We start from the raw sequence: 17,915 nt of genomic DNA, 5'->3' as shown, positions 1-17,915 counted from the left end.
GCGGGGGGAGAACCTCATCCTTAAAGATTTTATAAAATTCACTTGGAAGATCATCTTCCCCCGGGGTCTTACTAGTTGGCAACTGTCTCACCACCTCTCCTATGTCCTCCAAGGTGATCGGTGCATCCAGCTCTTCCCTTTCCTCAGCACTAATCTGCGGCAGTACAATGTCCTCTAATGTTTCTGCTATCATTACCCGATTATCCTCTCCGTCATCCCCATACAGCTGCCCGTAATAGTTTACAAATTCCTGATTAACCTCCTCCTGGGTATCCACCACCCCTCCGTCTTCCCTCGTTATTGATCTGATCGGGGGTCTAGGGGTTTCGCTCTTATATAACCATGCCAAGATCCGTCACGGTTTATCTCCTCCCGCATGCTGCCTCTCTATGTATTTTTTATAGTTAAGGTTACACAACCTCTCCCAGAGCCCCCACGCACTTTTGCTGCAGCTCTAGTATCAGATCAGCATTTTGGCCCGTACTGTCCCCTCCGTTCAGTGCCCTTTCCAGTTCTCCCTTCGGTGCTCTGCAGGTCCGCCAGGATCCCACCCTGCAACCCCTTAGACTTTGCGATGGCCACCCCCCTCATCACAACCTTAAAGGCCTCTCACAATGTACCCGCCGACACCACAGTGCCGTATTCGTCTCAAAGTAGCTAACAATCTCTTCCCTCATGTCCTCCCTAAAAAGGGGGTCTCTAAGCGCCTCTGCCCTGAGGCGCCACGTTGGAATTTTTGCTCTTGGGGAGCAGCACTGCCATCCAAGGAGCAGGGGCGAGTGGTCGGAAAGGACCCTCGCTTTATATTCAACCCGCGTGATCTCCGTCAGTATGTCCGGAGTGACAAAGACATGATCTAGCCTTGTGTGCAATTGCTGTGGGGCGAAGTAATGCGAGTATTGCCTCTCATGAGGATGACGCACCCTCCATGCATCTTCCAGCCCAAAGTCATGCAGCAGCGTCTGTAGCGCTTTTGCCGATGGGGCAGGCCTATCCATCTTTCCATCTGATCTGTCTACCTTAGGGTTTAATACACAGTTAAAATCCCCTCCCCAAATCACTACACTCCCCACACACATGCTAAGCTTGTTACACAGGGTTTTAAAGTAGGCCGCTGTGTCTGGTTCGGGGCATACGTATTGACAACACTTATTTCCCTGTTCTCCACCAGTCCCCTCACTATCACCATCCTCCCGTCAGTCTCCACCAGCGTCTGTAACAGCTGAAACGGAACGTGTGGTGCGACTCAGGTGATCACACCCCTAGCGTAAGCCGAATATGGTGAGCCCACCACGGTTCCCTTCCATTTCCTCCCAATCACCTCCAACTTATCTTGCGCTCGGTGCGTCTCTTGCAATAAGGCAATATCTATCTTCTGCCTTCGTAGATACAGCATGACCTTGTTTCTCTTCAGGTAACTATTAAGTCCCCTGACATTCCAAGTGATTATTTTAAGCTCCCCCCATGGCATGTCAAAGTCCATCTCCCTCACCTATGGATTCCGGCTCCAGCCGCTTACTCCGTCTATGTAGGCTCGTACCCCAACTTAAACTTCCCCTAACTATAAACACAACAAACTCTCCATCCTCCCACCCACCCTCCTCCCCACCTTTCCCCAACAACACCCTCCCCAACTCTTTCCCAGCTCCATCCCTGGATCTCAGGCATCCCCGCATCTGGCCCTTTCTGGCAAAGCCTGTACTCGCAGCTCAGCAGGGTAAAGCCGCCCTAATGGCTGCCTTACTACTAGTTCTTGGGGGTAGGTTGCCTCCATCCTGCCGCTCCTGTTTATTCTGAATTTCCTACGCCTAGTGCTACCCAGTTCATTTACACATTTAATTAGCTATATTCCAGTCCAATAGGGGTATAGAGTCCATAGGCTACACCATGTAGTTCTAATGTTCAAAAGCCTCGTGTAAGGGCTCCCCTCCCACTCATCTCCCCGTGGTCTTGATACCTTCTCATCACTCATCGTGTTTCTGCAGATACTGCTCCTCATTCTGTTCTGGCCTGCCCTGCGAGTCCAGCCATTTCGCCACTTCCTCTGGGGTGTCAAAAAAGAGCGCTCTGTTTTTGTGCAACACTTTTAGCTTTGCCGGATACAGGAGCATATACCTGATACCAGCCGTGCGCAGTCTCCTCTTGACCGCCACATAGCTGTACCTCTGCCTTTGCACTAGCATAGTGTAGTCGGAATACGCCGTGATGTTGGAGGATACTCTTCCTATCGTTCCCCCTTTACGAAAATACTCCAGGATCTTCTCCCTGTCTTTATAGTTCAAAATATTTGCAATTATTGCCCGCGGTGGGGCCCCTGGCCGTGGCTTCCTCATCAGGGCCCGATGTGCACGTTCAACCGTGAACCCTTGTGAGAGCTTGTCTGCCCCCATCTCTTGCAAAATCATATTTTCGACATAGTCCGTGGGGTCCTGGCCCTCTTCTCCCTTCCGGCAGGCCGACCACACGGATGTTGTTCCGTCTTGCCCTTCCTTCCGCTTCTTCCACTCGGTTTTCGAGGTTAGCAATCTGTTGTTTTAATATGTGGACCTCCTTCGCATTCTGCGTGCTTACATCCGTGTTAGTCTTGACCGCGCTCTCCAGGCCACTCGTCCTTTCCGCCAGTGCTCTGACATCCTGTCGCAGCACGGTAACTTCGATCCCCACTGCATCTATTTTATTCTCCAAGGCTGTCCTTAAATCTGCCATAGCCGTCCCCCATTTGGCACTCAATTCTGTTATGGCAGCTAGGACCTGATGATTATCCCCTTGCGGGGTACCTTCCACGGAAGCGGCCACTCCATTCTGCGCTGGGGTCGAGAGGGTCCGCTGCGCATTCGCGAAGGTCTCCATTGTGGGTTGCTTGCTCTTGGCCCTCAATCCTTTAACTGACATTGTGCCAACTTTCCTGCACGTTTGGCTCCAGCCCCTCAGCGTTATCGTGCCTCTGCCAGTTCAGTTAGGCGCTGGGACATCTCCCTCGGAGCATTACGATGTGTGGTGGCCTACGGGGTTGTGTTTCGAGTGGGCTATGTCCTCCCATGTATTTCTGGAGGTGATGTCTCCTAAGCCTGTTCCTGCAGGCCAATGGGCACGCCTTCTCTGCTGCCAACACCGTGCCTCAGGCTTCCGTAGTGTGCAGCGTTATGTGTTCACCTTAAGGGGAACTGCCCCACAGCATCTGCATCCAGCCTACTCAATTCTGAGCCCCGGCATGTTCTGCCATCTAACAACTGTCCTGACCCCTTCTTGGCCCCATCTTGTTACTGCTTGTGCACAAGTTGTTTGGTCTTGGGCTTTACCCCTCTCCCCGACATCTTGCAATCCTTCTTTCGCATCTAGTATCGGGTCTACGATATTATTGTGTCTTCGCCAGTACAGTTTAGTGCTGGAGTGTCCTTTTCAGTGGTTTGCACTAACCAGTGGTACATATGGTTGTATTTCGAGTGGGCTGTGTCCCCCCACGTCTCTTTGCTGGCTACTGTAGTCCGTGCTCCAATGGCATGTTTTTAGAGGCCAGTGCATGCACTTACATACTCCCACCTCAGAGATTTCACTCTGGAAGTCAGGGTGCCAGTTTGTTCAGGTGACTGTGTCGCTTCGCAGCGCTTCGCTATGGGCTCTGTATCTGTTAACAGATCCCAGCCATTTTCAAGGCCCCCTACGTCACAACAGTGCCTTGGCCCTTATTGTGAAAGGGCAGATTTTCGGTGTGTTTCGTGTGCATATATAGCTCTTTGTTTCATGTGACCCTTTGTTCTAGCAACGCCCTTACCGGACAGCATATCAGGCCATGACCATGCACTGCAACAATAAGGCGCTTCCCATCACTCGAGCGTCCTTTTCACCCTGTGCAGCTCACCTCTGATGCTCTGGTTCGGTTTACTTTTGCGCCCGGGGCCCTGGTGCCCTTATTTGCAGTCCGCTCATGAGTCGTGGTCGGTGTCCTCTGTGGAGCCCGCCGCCACCCGCTATCTCGTGTTACAATGTTTATAATATTTATAGATGGCTCGGGGTCGTGCAAACATCAGGTGCCCGTCTCTTGTTACACGGCCACCGGTACCGTTTCCTTCAGTCGTTTCGCACTTGTTGTTAATCGAGCTTCTGCCCGCCTTATGCTGTCGTCAGCTGTCTCATACGCCTAGGACCACAGCTGTACTTATTGCAGGGCGCTCGCGGCCTGTGCTTTTTTTGCAGATCTCACATTCGCTCAATGTTTATGAGTGGCTGGGAGCCGCTCGAACATTCGATGCCCGCTCTCCTGTGCTCGGCCACTGTTACCGCTCCGCCTCTTCCAATCCCGAAGCGCTGCCACAATGTCGTTTCATACAAAGCACAGCTTTAGAGCAGCGTCGCCTGTCCATCGGCAGCCGGCTTCTTTTTGTCTCCCACGCTGTTTAATTGCAATCCGTCCTTCCCAGGGTTGCAATTACAGTCCCTTTGTTGTCTGCCATCTTGCGACAAAGTATCCACGCAGCAGCTTCCCCTAAGTTCTTTTTCAGCCCGAATACCAGGTGCAATACACTTGCCGTTCAGGACAGCTGCAGGGCATACATTCAGACATCCATGCCTTCAGTTATAGGACGCACATGCCGCTTTTCAGGCATAATTCACAGGATCAATATCGGATCAACAGGAGCTGCATTCGAAGGAGCGTCCTACTCCGTGGCCATTTAGCCATGCCCCCGAGGATATTAACCTTTGTTGAACTGGCTGCCAAGGTCATATGCAGCTATGATAGGCTTGTGGGTATGTGCATTAGCAGTCCCTAAAACAGGGTGCTAGCCCATTAAAATACCATGCAAACTGCCAACTCTCTACCTTTGCAACTGTAAAATGACAGCCATTAACATTGACTGTCCATATTAAGAGATAACCCTGAACATTGGTACTCCATAAGGACATGCCGATTTCTACACTAGCAGACCCTGCAAGCTAGTATTGTTGTAAATTAGCAGTTCTTCTAATTCAAAGCCCCTGCAAATAGAGGCCATGCGCATTAGCAACCCCTGCATGTTGACATTTCTGTTCATAAGGACAAGTTATGGGCCATAATTATCAAGGTGCAAGAAAACCAATAAAGCTATGCCAGAAGACCTCAATTAAATAATACTTAAGTTTGATGTTCAGTTTGTATGGCTGTGTACATTATTCTTAGTAAACTAAAAAGAGACATTCACAGCATGTTTCTAATCAAAAAGAACATTGTCATCATTGGTCGAGTACATTACTTCTAGGTCGAGTAGATACATCAAGTTATTAGACTTGCAGGCCCAGTAGATTTTTAAAGATTTTTCGAGGCCTGCATGAGAAAACTACACAGGCAAAAGAAGCAGGCGTTGTTCAGAAGAATGAAGACACAAAACGGGGAGAATACGACCTGCAGACAGAAGGCATAATAATCGGGAATGAGAGAGCTAGAGGAAAGGCCAGACATAAGAGGCAGAGACAGGAAACAAGACCCAGAGAAACAGTGTGAGGGAGAGTTAACACAGCCGGACAGTTTGCCTGGAACAAGTGAGAGAGGCTGAACCATTGGGGAGTAGAATAAATGGATAGAGCGAGACAAAAATCATTTAGAAACAGAAATAAGAGACACAGAGATCATCAGGTGTTCTGGACACATAGGGCGAGGGGGAATAATAGAAGTGAGTAAGTCTGGAAATCGAGAGAAATACCAGAAATAAGTCAAATGTGAGTGTGGGGAGAGTTTGGAAACAGGATAAAAATGAATACGAGAGGCGAGAGACAGTATGGAAACTCAGAAATAAGACCAGGGATAAGCCAAAGAGAGTCAAGTCCTAGTCTGTGCGAAGAGGGGTGAGACGCCATGCTCGATACCCTCCTCTGCTTGAGGTGATATTCTGTACTGGGGCACATGTGTCGAGAAGCACCTCTGGATTGAGAGTGATGTGAACAGGTTCAACATAGAGAATGTGCCACTGGCACTGAGTCAATAAGTTGTTGTACCTGTGTAGCCTGTGCAGGTGTTTGTGAAGGAGGCTCCGTAGGAGGCTTCACGTGAGTGGGTTGTTGGGGGTGAAACCAACCTTCAGCTTGCCTAGTTTGCGGAACCTCTAGAGAAATACCATCACAAGAACAATCATTGGTACAATGCATCTTACATAGCAGATCAATACATAACACCTTAGTAGGTGAGCAATAGCTTAACAGAAAGGCGTGGTGTTCAGTAATAAGAACAATGGAAATAGATAATCCAGGTGATACTGGGTGTGTGATAGTGGTGCAGGATATGCCAACAGCATTGACAATTTCCTTGGAGACATCCACATTTAGAAAACCAGCAGCTCGCAGTGTGGAGCGCCTGGAATCAGTGCCAAGTAGTCCAGTGTTAGCAAAGCAGCAGGCCGCCTGGCACAGTCCCTCTGGCAAGGACATTGTGGACCATAGAAGATCTGAATGTACTGGTAGCCCCTGTTAGGATGGGGTGTAGGGGCAGGTGGTGTGGGTATAGGGTATCAAACAGAACTGTTTGGAGGAATGAAATCATTGCGAGCAGCAGTGGGAACATAGTACAGTGGTCTGGAACGCTTGGTAGGACGTCGTTGGATGAGATGACCCCTCTGCTTACAATATCTGCAGAATGGTTGCCCTGCCAGGGGTTGCTGGGCAGGCATCAATGGGTGTGCAAAAATCCCCAGTGGCTGGTGGCCCAGATGACAAGGTGGTGGAGGATTATGTTGGGCATAGGTCTGGCGTGGAGTACCCAGGTTTCCCCAGCCCCCAGAGGCACCCTTTTGTTGCGCATGCTGTATTTGCAAAGCCATGAGGCGGGTAGCCCCATCTTGCGCTCTTGCGCCTGGCATTTGAGTTTGTCATAGAAATCTTGAGCGATTTGTTGTGCTTTTTAAATGAATTAAGCTTGCCCCCCACCACCTGAACATTTCTTTTCATTAGACATTTCCGGAAGTAGACTAGTCACAAAAACTGTGGTAGAAAAAAGTCAGTCTAGATAGGCAGTCACAGGGTATTCACATTGGTTCGGTTTGAAAGCTGCAGTCTTTGATCAGAGAGATTTGACAGAGTATTTTCTTTGATGAGGGCGGAAGAGCGGTAATATTAGCTGTAATATTCTCAACTTCCGCTAGTGTGTTAGGCTATTGCAGTTTGTCCATAATTCATTTTTGTACGGAGTGTCTTTGAGCAAAGCTCGTAAGAGTTGTTTAAGGTCTCCAATGGCAGGATCATAACAGGAAATCACTGTGTCCAAATGTTCCATGAACGTTGTGGTGGTTGTCAGGCAATGTGGGGAATTGTTATAAGTCAGTGGAGCTCCAGGGAGTGTGAATCCTCATAGGTTCTGCATCAGTATTAGCCTGAGCAAAGGTGCGTGTAGACATGAGGGTGGATGGAGCGGAGGATGTTGAAGCATCCACAGTGTGTAGCGGGGGTTGCTCAGACATAAATGAATGTAACAACTTATTATCTTGCCTAGTAAGCACTGGGGGGTAGACAGGGCAGTGGATGTACATTGAGGTGGGAACCTACTTTGCTGAAAGCAGGTCCGGGATGGTGTGTAAGTAGAGGTCGCTGGTGGCGGAAGTGGAGGCCAGGCAGGGGGAGGAAGATGAGGTTGTGGTGGGAGAGGAAAATGAGGCAGTCGGGATGCTAGAGGTAGGGAAGGGTGGTGGGGGGAAGCTGGTCTGGCAGCTTGCTGTGGCGTGGGCATTTGGGGGGGAATGTGAAAGTTGGCGGTGGCGCGGTGGGTGGAGGCAGAAATTGAGGTGTGCGGGCCCTCAGGCAGGGCGAGCATGGTGCTAGTCCATCTGGAAAGAAATCTACAGGTGGCGCTGTCTGTGCTTCTGAACCGGCATCTGCAGAAACACTTGGGTAGAGCCCCGCTTTGCTAGTGGGTCTACTCTTTTGCCGGGCCGGCTCTTGAGAGCAGCCTGTTCTGCTCCAATTCTTTCTCCAAACTAGCCTGAGAGTTCTTAAGTGATCTAGTCTGACTATCGTGCAATCTATCCATAGAAACCGTGTACCATGCAAAATAAGCTGACCAATGACCATCAGACACCTCAAACTTTTTGTTCCAAAGCCTCGCTCAAGACAATAAGGTGGTCCGCCTAAAACAACCCTTCCAGTGGCCACTGAAACCCCTTTTAACTCTGAATCAAAAAATTCCACTTTCAAATATTTACAGGTTTAATGCACCATATGTCGAAAACCTGAGAAGGCATTTGTTCCTACTGCACGAGTAAGTTGTGTAGTGGTAAGCTCAGAGCCCATAGCTAAGTTTAGAAATCCAAAAGAGCAGGGGAGACACATAGTGAGGTAGGCCCGCAGGTACTGCAGATCAAGAGGGGTATTGCAAACAACCTCCCGGCAATTGGTATTTGCAGGTGGTGATAGCTTAAAGACAAACAGGAGAGGTGGTACACAAAAGGGAGACAGGAGCAAGCAAGTATTTATAGAGTTTACGTAATATAAGGATAGTCATATACAAGAAGGACCAGAGGAACACTATCCGGCTTATCTCCGCAATAACATTTGACACTTAACTATCAAATGGCCAAAATGTGCTCCACTTCACCTCTATAGTTGAAATAAGAACATATATATAGACCGCAATGCTCTGAGTGTTGTGCTAAGTAAAGCAATGAAAGTGGGAGGCCAATCATGCAAATTTAGTTAAGCAGGAACATTTTTCTAGTCAATCAAGGCCTCCCTGTGCCTGGAAGAAAAGCATGTAGGTATTTCTGTAGCACTAAGTTGTCTGTAGCATGGACAGTGTGCTGGTGAATAGTAGCACAAAACCCACAATAAATCAAGAACTAAAACCCAAAGTCAATTCATCAACAAACAAAATGACAATTACAAGTAACCCCAACGGAATATGGCAATTCCCTGAACAAGGCGGGCCTGCAGGCAGCAATTTAAAGACGTCTGGCGTAGGCCAAGGATATGTGTGGTAATGGCATATAGCACAGCGACCCTTTGAGTAGCAAATGTAAGCCACGGCGTGGAGAAAGTCAAAACTAACTCAGCGACAGAGAATAATCACAAGGTAAATCAATCAGCTGTGCACCACCAAAATAAAACAGCAACGGCGTGCTGACACAAACACAGAACACCTAATAACCAGCGAAGGACATGTTCATCGACATCTGCGCACAATCCTGTCCAATGATACCACCAACCAAGGACCAACATCGTAGTGCCTGTACCGCGGTGAGGAGAGAAAGAAAAAAATCCTGTCAGCTGCAATCCTGGAAACGGCAGCTCACAGGAATGCACAACAATCAATCTGAGAAAACACCCTTATAAGCCACCCAATGGCAACACACCTGGAACCCCCACACCTAGTCACAAACAGTGTTTATGTGACAACACACAAAAAAAAGGCACAGTGACTCTCAACCCACTTAACTAGGAGACCGCATCATGTCTCACTAGCTCCAAAACCAGAAATTGACCGTGACGGCACACAGCCCCTTTCCAATATCAATAGAAAATGCAATCAGTATCTAAACATCGTCTTCAAACAGTGAGAACAGCAAAATGAACTGCAACATAAACAGTTAAACCCAACATGACAAATGTATAATCCAAACAGCCAGTGCAACAAGCGATAACAAATTGACCAGTAGTATAAAGACTTCCTTCATTCTTACCCAGAACATGACAAGACAGAAATTACATTACACAATAGAGCTGTTGTTCGAGAAAGGCCCTTTAAAAAAAAAAAAACAACACCTCTCCTGGTTTCTGTAGTCCAGAGCTTGAATGCTTGAATTTATCATTGTTTCATGTTTGTCGAGAACATTTGCGAAAGCATTAAACACTGAACATTGAACATTCGGCTTTGATGTTGAGCTGTGCTAGCGCTTTCCGCCTTTGGATCATGGGGCACGGATAGAGGGAAGAAGGGATCATGGGCAAATGCAGGGTCACTGCTCTGCTCTGCTATAGGACACTATCTGCCTGCCATAAACTGTACACAAACTTGTAATAATATTTATCTCTCAGTAAATGGCCAATACAAAATAAAAAATCCTTACGCGCAAGATAGCTTGCTGCACTCAATATTAGATATCCATTTTATCTCTACACCGAAGCCAGCATCTAGCACCTAGAAGCCCACAACAGACAGACAGACCACAGACAAACATGAGGAATGCACTCAACAGTGCTGAAACTCTCTGCTGTGCTGCCATCACATACAAATACTCAACACAGTATGTGGGCAGATATCAAACCAAAAACCTTACACTGGATGAATCAGAAGCTCATTATAAATAATGCAAAAACTCGATTTTGGTGGAATCCAAATACCCTTAATACATTGAATGAATCACTTAATGTCCAACATTCTTTGCAGAAAGCGGATTCATATGCAGAAACATCCTCTTTCAGGCATCTGCATGTCATTCATGACGCTCGACGGAAGAAAAAAATATCCATACATTTGATGCTCTTTTGCAAGAAAAGAGCCGCTTATAGAAGGGATTTGAAAACCATTAAATTCTCTGGTCACGTAAGAGAAACATTGAGCAAGTCCATCAAATGCAAATACTGCAATTGGTCACACGGTCATAAAGCCAAACCTTTCCAAATAGACATTGAAAAGCTTATGATGGCTTTATGTAACAAAAATGCAGCACAAACAGGGGCATTACTAAATGAAACATCGTGTCAATCACAAACAGATACACAACTAAATGGTGTTACTGAGGATCAATGGCTCATGCATTATTCACAATTATATGCTAATGAGAATATTGATCAGTATATTTACAAAATACAAACAAAGACTGCATGGAAATTGGAATGCTCTGAGGAAATAGTGGAAGAATTGATACACAAGTCTTCGTCATCTCGGGCAGCAGGACCCGATGGGCTAACTAATTCTATGCTCAAGGAGCATCCTAAACAATGGGCCACTGTCCTAAATAACATCTTTCATTATATTTTACGAGTACAACGATTACCTGTCTCGTGGTGTTCATCTTTGATTGTCCCAATATTTAAAAAGGGCGATCGTGGTAACCCAAAAAATTATCGCCCCAGAGCGCTGCTTGACGCTCCCAGAAAAACCTTTTCTCGGCTTGTCCTCAGAGACTTCAATTTATGGACCAAAACAGTTAAACAGCGTGATCCCAACCAAACTGGTTTTGTGGCAGGATTGGGTACATCAATAAATCTATTAACCTTGAATGCTCTCAAAGCTCAATCCCATGTTACTAATACGCCTCTTTGTTTTGCTTTTATTGATTTACACGCTGCGTTCGATTCAGTTTCAAGAGTAATGCTAATGAAGAAATTAATAAATGCCAACTGCCCGACATCTATATGTGATATAATATTTGCACTCCATTCCACTACATCAGTGAAGATAAAACTCTCTATTATGGGACTGTTGTCACGGGCTGTGCAAACAGCAAGAGGGCTGAAGCAGGGATGCAGCCTTGCTTCAGTCCTCTTTAATTGTTTAATTCATGATGTCAGAGAGGTGTTCGTTAACATCTGTGCAGATTTACCAAAGATGGATGGTATTGCAATCAAAGCACTTTGGTATACAGATCATCTAGTGCTCATTTCTAGAACTCCAATGGGATTGCAGAAATTACTATTAGCACTCAATGTATACTTTGATAGCAATGAATTGATCATTAATTAAAAAAAATCACATATAGTCATGCATGCGCCAAAGGTAACTCACAGAAACAGAATGGAATGGGAAATCAAAACTGTAAAACTGGGCATTGTTCCAAACTATGTTTATTTGGGATTGGTGTTTGATGGTTCTCCAACTATGGAGTCACAATTGGACATTATTAAAACTAAAGTGTCAACAGCCGTATCGCAGACAAAGCTCATCATTTATAAATTTGGCTAATTCTCAATTAATCCAGCCATTACGTTTTGGCAACAAAAAGCAACCCCAATAATACTATATGGTATAGAAACAAAAGAAATCATTCCAATGCTCTTTTTTGAGAAATTAGAGGCCCCATTTTGGAGGCAAATTTTAAATCTCCCTCAATGTACCCCTGGAGCATGGCTGTGGTATGAACTGAGTCTCACTTCTCTAGTAACCAAATACCATTGGCATTTATGTGTGCTATTACGGAAATGCCTACTGTATACAAAAGATGACACTGTCTTTACCATCCTGTCAAAATATATGCTAACCTCTAAACATGCGTTTGTACAAAAATGGACTAAATATATATTTGAATTCTTCGCTATGGCGGATTTAACAGTTGACACCTTACTTTCAAATCCAGATAGAGCTAAGCTTAAAATATATTTGCAGGATTGGATTGAGACAAGAACATTATGCCTCAAATATAAACATTTTAATAACTTGCGATTTGGGGAAAAATACTTGGGAGTTGGTGAACCATACCTGCTTAAAGCACCTTCGCCACAGATAAGATGTGCCATATTAGAACTCCGGATGAATCTGTGGCTAACTCGGGATGTTTTGGCTCAGCGTAAACAGATAAAAGCTGGAGATTATTTTTGTCGGTGTTGTTTAAATGTGGCAATTAAGGAAACCTCGGAACATTTAATTCAGAATTTATGTGCTTGAGAAAAAAACATTTTCGTCATCTCAGTCCACGAGTTGGAAACTTTTTGCCTGAACAAAGGTGGGCCTTCATTTGTCAACTCGAAATATGAGCATTCGTATTGCCACGATAAATTTCCTTAATGCCTTAAACTTGTCAGAGATGGAGAAAGTCACGAATCCCGAAATAACGGGACTGAAATAGAAGTTAATGGTAACATGATTAATTTATGTTTTTAATTGTATAGGACAACCATTGATATACCATAGTAGAATGATGATCATTGATTTCTTTTGTTGTTGTGTCTATTTTACCTTTTTTTTAAAAAAATGTAAAAGATGTGATATAAGTATTATTGTCAACACTGGTTGTAAAAAGTTTTTTTTTTCTTGTGTTTTCTTTTCTTCGGTTTTAAATATTGAAAAGTTGAGTAAAATCAGCTAAATCAATTAAAAAAAATACTCAACACAAAATATCAGGGCATGTAAGGAGTGAGAGAAAAAGCATATAAGACATTGCAAAGCAACTTTAATCACAATAACATGCAGTGCCAAGAAAACAGTGTCATAAGTAGAAGGTTGATATTTACCACTCCATCTGAGGAATATCAAAACAGGTTCACAGTCGTGCTCTGCGACAGAGATTTCAAGAGGCCACTTCCCAATCACACCACTGAGTTTGGCATCTTTGCAGATAACAGGTGTGCCAATGCTTATTAAAAGCATCCTCAGCATGATGAGGACCTAATGTAGTCGGCCTGCAGTGGTGGTCGATGGCAGACCCCAGAAAATAATTCCTGTGCAGTCCTGACCAGAAGTCACTGCACCATTTCTGTGGTGGCCAAGATAAGCCCCCCTTGGCCAGCCTCAGTTTGCAGCAAATAAGGAGATCAGACAATTATGTTGCAAATACACAGCACACAGAGTAATCAGTAGGGAAAAACAGCATGCAGAAGACAAGTGTTAGGGCAGCCGGCTCAAGGAGCTCTCTCCTACGCCCCCACCCTACTGCAGGTTTATATAGCATATCATAGGAAAACACTAATATGTTTCTGTACTATCACAATGGGGGTGTTACTTGGCACAACATTACAGACAGTTGGCAAGAACTGTCAACATATTCCTTGTGACGCAGTCCTGCGGGGACATCGTGTTTTATTATGAATAAGTGGCATTTGCAGAAACCCCTTCTGATATCTCCCATGTATGGGGCTAATGCTAAACCTGTAGAGAATAAGCGGAATGGAAGGTCTGACGTGTCCTCTGCCCTGGTGGGGGTTTGGGCCTGTCCGGGGTGTCGTGTAGAGCAGGCCCAGGGAGGCCGAGGGAGGTGACATGGAGGGTCTGAGGCCTAACTCTATGGGAGAGCCTAATAGCATTGCATACATAGCATAACAATCCTGCATAACATGGCATAACAATCCTGCATAACATGGCATAGCAATCCTGCCACATTACCTGGCTAGCTGGGTGTAGGCTAATCCAGGAAAAAGAGGAAGGATAGCCTTGGATTCCTCACAATGGGCCTCATTACGACCCAGGCGGTAGGGGTTAACTGCGGCGGCAGAGCTGCCGGTGCCATTAACCCCTTACCGCCTCATTACGAGGTCTACTCGCGGGACCCGCTAAGGAAGCCTGGCGAAACTAGGCGTCCTTAGCGGGACCCGCGAGCAGACCAGGATGCTAACAACGGGTCCGTCATTAGCATCTTCCCCATTCCCATTGAGCCCTATGGTGGCTCAAATGGGAATGGGGAGGTACCGGGCCATTTCTGACCTTGGGAGCCCGGTATTTCCTGATTCCGAGGAACCCGGACGCAGTACCCAGTATGGGGGTAGCCATGCCGCTAAAAGCGGCATGGCTACCTCCAGACTTGTAATCAGGCCCAATGTCTATTATTTTAACACATTGTCAAATAATAATCACTAGCAAAAAGTACCCATACTGCACACAGGTTTTGTAGACAGACAGGATAACAAGCATCAATTGTTGAAAATCAATGATCCTTTAGGTCGCGGTTCCGAGTCGTTTATAGCTTGATTTGCTTTGCACTCTGTTGTGAACTGCACTGGAAATGGGCACGTGTGGCTGGCTGACATACCCCGGAGTAGACATGAAGGGGAGGTGAGAGTTGGCGTGCTGCAGCAAACTGGGACCTTCTGCGCGCTCTCCTCACCTATCGCCTCACCCTGTTGCGGTGCAAATATCTCAGAAATGGTGCGTCATAGGAACTTGAAACGTGGTTTGAGGACTTTTTATTTTGTTCCTCTTGTCGAGATGCTAAAAATGAGCTTTTTACGGTCCTTCTACGACCATACTGATGTTACGCTGATTGCAGGCAACCATCCCATGTGTGAAGGGGCTGAAATCCGGGGAAAGGGGTGGGGTGTCTAAATGTAGCCAGTAATGTCCAGAGGGTCCTAACAGGTAACTGCAAAATTTGGTGTAGATTGATAGAACAGTGTGGAATTGTATAAGGAACAAACTAACAGATGTTCTGATTTACATATATATATACATATGGGATACATTACTCACTGTAATCGTATTTCTGATGCTTGTATCTGCTTAGATTCACATGCTTTGCATAGGCCGACATCTAGTGGAAGCTGCGGAGTATTACAGTTTGTTTTTCGAAACTCGAAAATGGGCGTCGACACAGGGCGTGCCAGTAATAATATCCCTAGTGTGACGTCCACTGTACCCAAGATCCCTCACGCATCTAGGATCCTCAGATTGTATTTTTTCTGACATGAGGTAGCATGAGGAGTAGCGTGAGTACAGATAATCCAAGCAGATGGACAGAAAGGTAAGACTACAAGCAATCATGCGCCTTCTCTCGGAGGGGAGGAAGGGTGGGTCGCATGTGAATCTAAGCAGATACAAGCAACAGAAATACGATTACGCTGAGTAATGTATCCCTTCTGAGGCTTGTGGAATCTGCTTAGATCACATGCTGTGCATAGATTAGCGAGCAGTACCAGAAGAAGGAGGTGGGATGTGAGAAGGGTCATGAGCAAATAAGTGTCTTAGAACCGCTTGTCCCACTTGTGTATCTGCCTTGGAATGGGTGTCAATACAGTAATGCTGAGTAAAAGTGTGAATAGAGCTCCAAGTAGCTGCTTTGCAAATGGTGTCAAGGGGTACATTTGCAATGAAAGCCAGAGTGGCCCCAATGCCTCTAGTAGAGTGGGCCCTTGGCGTAAAAAGCAGAGTTTTTTCAGAGAGTGAGTAACACAGCTGGATACAGTTAATAATTCACTTCGAGATGGCACCTTTAGAGACGCGATCCCCCTCTCTGCCTGTAGCTACGGAGACAAACAGTTGATCTGTTTTTCTTAGCGGTATGGTCTTATTTACATAGTAGAGGACCGCCCTACGCACATCTAGGGTGTGTAGTTTCACCTCAGCCGAGCTTTGCGGGTTCTGGAAGAAAGCCGGAAGCTCGATGGACTGGTTTACATGGAATTTTGATATAAATTTAGGTGAGAACCTAGGGTGTGTGCGTAAAACCAGTTTGTCTTTATGGATAGTAAAGAAGGGATCCTGCACTGACAGAGCCTGAATTTCACTGACCCTTCTTATAGAAGTAATAGCTACTAAGAAGGCCGTTTTATAAGTCAGGTGTTTGAGACTGCTCTTATGCATGGGTTCGAAAGGGGGGCCCATGAGCTTGGCTAGCACCACATTAAGGTCCCACCCTGGTGGTGGGTTTGAAATAGGAGGGTGAAGTCTCTTTACTCCTTCCATGAAGGCTTTAACTACTGGTACTTTCCACCACGAAACCTTGCTATGGGAAGTGGTGTAAGCCGAGAGGGCTGCCAGGTGTACTTTCAGTGAGTTAAAAACCAATCCCGCATCTAGGAGGTGGAGCATGTATGTAACAATAGTGGAAGGAGTGCAATCAACTGGGTTGATTTGTCTACTCTGGCACCAGATAACGAACCTCTTCCACTTGTCAAAGTAACAGTGCCTTGTGTTTGGTTTCCTAGATTCCTTTAGGATGTCCATACACCTCTGTGGCAAATTGAGGTGTCCAAACTCTATGACCTCAGGGGCCATGCTGCCAGGTTCATTGAGTTGGGTTGCTGGTGCACTGTTTGACCTTGGTGCTGGGACAGTAGGTTGTACCAGGCTGGAAGTTTGATGGGCTCGCACACCGCCATCCTGCGTAGGTGTGGGAACCACGGTTGTCTTGCCCACATGGGAGCAACTAGGACGAGCGTCATCGATTCCTTGTTCATCTTGTTCACCACCTTCCTGATGAGAGGAGTTGGTGGAAAAGCGTACGCAAACATCCCTGACCAGTTCATCCACAGGGCGTTCCCCTGGGAGTCTGGTTGGGGGAACCTGGATGCAAATCCTGGGCATTGTCTGTTTTTGCTTGTGGCGAATAAGTCTATAGTGGGGAAACCTCACTGAGAGAAGATATCTTCTACGACCTCTCTGTGAAGAACCCATTCGTGTTCCTCTGGGAGGGAGTCTCTGCTTAGAGCATCCGCTAGGGAATTGAGCTCCCCTGGAACATGTTGTGATGACAGGAAGATGTTCCGTCTGAGTGCCCATATCCAGATTTTCTGGGCAAGCTTGGACAGATTTGGCGAGCGAGTCCCTCCTTGCTTGTTCAGGTAGAACATGGCTGTAGTGCTGTCCGTCCGGATTTGCACTGACAGGTTTAGTAGGTGGGGCTCGAACGCCTGAAGCGCTCTGAATACTGCCAGAAGCTCTAGCAGGTTGATGTGGTTCTTGGCCACTGAGTGAGACCAGAGACCCTGAGCTGTGTGGTGGAGATGGTGAGCTCCCCACCCCGTCAGACATGCATCTGTAGTGACTACTGCCTGTACTTCGGGATCGTAAAAGGGTTTCCCCTGTGCGAGATTCTCTCTTGTCCACCAGTGAAGGCTTTGTACCAGTGTTGGCGAAACGACCACTAGATCGTCCCACTGACCACTTGCCTGAGACCACTGTTTCGCCAACCATTCCTCCATGGGACGCATGCGCAGGCGCGTGTGGGGGACCAGGTAAATACATGACGCCATCATGCCGAGTAAACGCATTGCTTTGCGTACCGTTATTTGTTGACCGGACTGATAATGCGGAATTTGCAGTAGTATATTCCGAATTCTTTCTTCTGAAGGAAAGGTCAACCCCTCCTGGGTATCCAGGATAGCTCCTAGGAATTGTTTTGAGGTGCTTGGCACCAGGCTTGACTTCTTCTCGTTGATTGAGAAGCCTAACTCGTGGAGGAGGTCGATAGTCCTTTGAATGTTTGTCCTGCAAATTCCTGGGGTTTCCCCCGTTATGAGCCAGTCGTCCAGATAAGGGTACACTGGGATTGCCTCCCTGCGTAGGTGTGCAGCCGCCACCGCCAGTACCTTGGTGA

General features: G+C 46.5%; 1 protein-coding gene across 5 annotated transcripts in view; it reads right to left on the bottom strand.

The window, feature by feature from the left end:
• The window catches only part of SCRN3 (secernin 3), a 933,307-nt gene that overhangs the window by 107,514 nt on the left and 807,878 nt on the right, over positions 1 to 17,915 (bottom strand). The window lies entirely within an intron of this gene.

Source organism: Ambystoma mexicanum, chromosome 9 (assembly GCF_040938575.1).
Source record: "Ambystoma mexicanum isolate Mex_15411 chromosome 9, UKY_AmexF1_1, whole genome shotgun sequence".
Classification (NCBI taxonomy): Eukaryota; Metazoa; Chordata; class Amphibia; order Caudata; family Ambystomatidae; genus Ambystoma; species Ambystoma mexicanum.
This window is presented reverse-complemented; position numbering and strand designations above follow the sequence as displayed.